Here is a 3653-nt window from a genome sequence, read left to right on the forward strand (position 1 = left end):
TGGCTGAAGTATAATGTGTCGGCTGAGCCAAGGGGAACAGGTCTAGTGGCGGCTGAGCCACTTGGGGAAGAGTCTAGTGGCGGCTGAGCCACTTGGGGAAGAGTTTAGTGGCGGCTGAACCACTTGGGGGAGAGTCTAGTGGCGGCCGAACAACTTGGGGAAGAGTCTAGTTGCGGCTGAACCACTTGGGGGAGAGTCCTCCTTCATGGAGGAGGCATTATTCTATTTATAGTGGACAATTAGGTCAGGCCTTGGGCTAACCCAATTCAGGCCCAACTAGCAAGGAGTTGGGCAAGGCCGCCCAAAGGCGTCGTGCAGGGCTGGCGGGCGCACCCCAGACAAGGGGGCGCCAAGTCGGGCCAGCAGGAGAGTCCCCAGCAAGGCTAGCAAGGGAGTCCCCAAGTCGGGCCAACAGGAGAGTCCCCAACAAGGCTGGCAAGGGAGCGTCAGGCGAGGCTGGCGTGCCAGAGCTGTCTAGGCCATGCTAATGGACCATATATCATAAATTATTACTATTCTTATTTTTATTTTTATATAAAATGTATTTATTAATATTTAAAAGTATAAAAAACTTATTCTTTAATGTACAAAAATAACAATATTTTTTAAAATATTGAATTTTGTATTCTTATATATATATATATATATATATATATATATATATATATATATATATATATATATATATATATATATATATATATGAGAACTCATGCGAAAATGCAAATAATTTGCGAAAACGCGAAAACAAAGAAAACTTATGAGATTTTGCCACATTAACCTTATATTTTGGATGATAATCCATCCAAACTTTGAACTACATGATGATAATCGATGATACATGAAAAATTGTTTCATATTAGCAAAGCATGTTTTGTGACATTTTTATTATGAAAACTTGAATTTAAAATTGGTTAAGAACGTGAAAAAAAAGAGAGAAACGGTAGTTCGCAAAATATTTATGTTTTCGCATAAACCTACTTTTATATATATATATATATATATATATATATATATATATATATTATCATTTGAAAAAAATGTTTTTTACAAATAAAAATGTCATACGTATAAAAACATTGTTTTTATGTATAAAAAACATAAAAAAAATATGTTTTAAAGGTATAAATAAATTTTAAAGCTATTTATATATTGAAAAAATATATTTATACATCTAAATATGTGTTTATAAATTTCAAAATATATTTATATATTTGAAATCGTATGTGTACCATAAAATATGAAACATATACCTTCAAATACAAATTATATACACTTTAAGTGAATTTATACATTATAAAATATAGTTATTTGTATATAATAAGTATAAATATATGTATTTATTTCATATAATAATAATAATAATAATAATAATAATAACAACAACAACAACATACAACAGTATAACACTTTACATATACTATTTCAACTATAATAAATCAAAAAGTTGTTTAGCCTGGTGGCATTGACGTTGGCTTGATAAGGAGTAGACGACGATTTGGAACTCATTAACAACAAATCTTTCTAGCTTTTCCTCATTTTTTAATAATGAAGAACACGTTGATGTGGCTAGCCATGTCATCCCCGCATTAGCAAAAAGCATAGTCAACGCCACCTAAGCCGAAAGTTACCTGTTGTGGATTGTGGATAGGTAAACTGACTAGATGAGAAAAATGAAAAAAAAAATCAAAAGTGTTAGACATTAATGCAGCAAAAATCGTTGGAGGGACTAAGCCGACAAAAATGATGAAAATTAAGGACTTTTATGTCAAAAGGCCAAAAATTTAAACACCCACAAATTCTTTTGATAAATGGGTATTTCAAATCATTTAAAATAAAACACAAATTGACACCTTAAACTAGATCAGACAAATTGATCCAAATAAAAGTCAAATACCACCAACAAATATATCATCTACTCAAATCTTTAAGTGGGTATCACTCTATAAATCAAGTAAAATCAAAATAAAAAATTCGCATACATGTGATTGAAAGATTAGGGAAAGCCCTTACTTTGCTCAAGAACTTAATGTTGGGTTTTGAGCATTCTAACACTCCCAAGGTGTGCATGCAACCCTAAATACCTTGGATCTATGGTTTCTCTATTATGCATGAAAACTTGAACTTTCTAAGGTATTACACTAACTAGCTGTGACATCCCAATTTTTCACGGCCAGAAAAGACCGATTTTGTTTATGCTTTATAAAAATTAGAGTACCTCTTTTAATAAAAATGTTGCGGAATTTGTTCCCAGTAAAACATGATAAATACGTTATCAAATCATTTCCGAAGAAAAATATTTTTATTCATTTTAAAACATTTGGGATGTCATCATCAATACAGAAACATAAGCATAAACTGAACTTACATTCAGTATCGCTAGTGATTTACATCTCCTTAATCTCTCACGGTAATGTAACATCATAACAACACTTGTGATATAAATAATCTGAGTGGGTCAGGTTGGGAAACCTGGTGAGTACATAGGGTTTTCAACCCATAATAATATAATTATTATGTTTAAACAATCAAGTAATCAACCCAATTACCCATCCCCATTATCTTCTTTATTCTTAAGGATCTACCCTAAGAATCAGCTATCTCTCGATCATTCGTTCCTAAGGATCATCCTAAGGAATCGGCACGAAGTCCATCGTTGCCATGGTTTACACAACGGGCACTAAGTCTGCATAGTCGACAGGGTTTAGACATCAAGTATGCATGATCACCAAGGTTTAGGCATCAAGTTTGCATGATCACCAGGGTTTAGGCATCAAGTCTGCATGATCACCAAGGTTTAGGCATCAAGTCTGCATGATCACCAAGTTTTAGAGTACACCGGGTGAACACATCGTTCACAACACCTACAGGTTGCGAGTCTGCTAGTGTTCCACTCGACTGTCTAGAATAGTCTGTGGTTGTCATCCATACTCTGTTGAATGACGGGGCCATCGTTTGGGAAAAGGCTTCTCACATCGTCCATCTCTCACCCTCACCTCGTGGTCTATAACACCTCTCAACTCATCATCCAACTCATATTCCATCTATTACATCTACCCATGTTTTACCCCAATATTATCGTAGATATAAAATACCTATACAATTTAAATCATTTAAAACATGTATAAAATCGTTCATCCAGCATAGACAACAAATATTCAGATAATACGAACACATAGCACGTAATTTATATAAAATACTTCATATCTATGTGTAAGATGAAAGTAACTATGCACTCACTTGAAAGGTGGTGAGTCGGCACTCAGACATCACTTCGTTACTCTTAAAACAATTTTCCTTGACAAAACCTAGTATCATTACCACTAGGGTTTAGTCTAACGATAACCGCGACAAATTAATAGTCTGACTATTATTACTATTATATAAGCGTTAAACGATACTTATATAACTCATAATAATAGCCCACATAATTATTTTAAGGACCTAATAACATTACTATAATTATTTGAAAGTTATATTAAAAATTGCGTAAGTGTAGCTCACTTACAGCGAATTTTAATGAAAACCGGGCTTGGCTCGAGCAACATTTCGAAACCGAAAGACCCTTTTTCTCGAGACTCTGGGAGCCTCGGGGCTTACTTCGGGAGCTAGGGGGTTTATCTAAGGTTTAGGGGAGGTTAGGACACTTAGAG

This window comes from Lactuca serriola, chromosome 4, assembly GCF_051521515.1.
Source record: "Lactuca serriola cultivar US96UC23 chromosome 4, Lser_US96UC23_V15, whole genome shotgun sequence".
In the NCBI taxonomy this organism is placed as follows: Eukaryota; Viridiplantae; Streptophyta; class Magnoliopsida; order Asterales; family Asteraceae; genus Lactuca; species Lactuca serriola.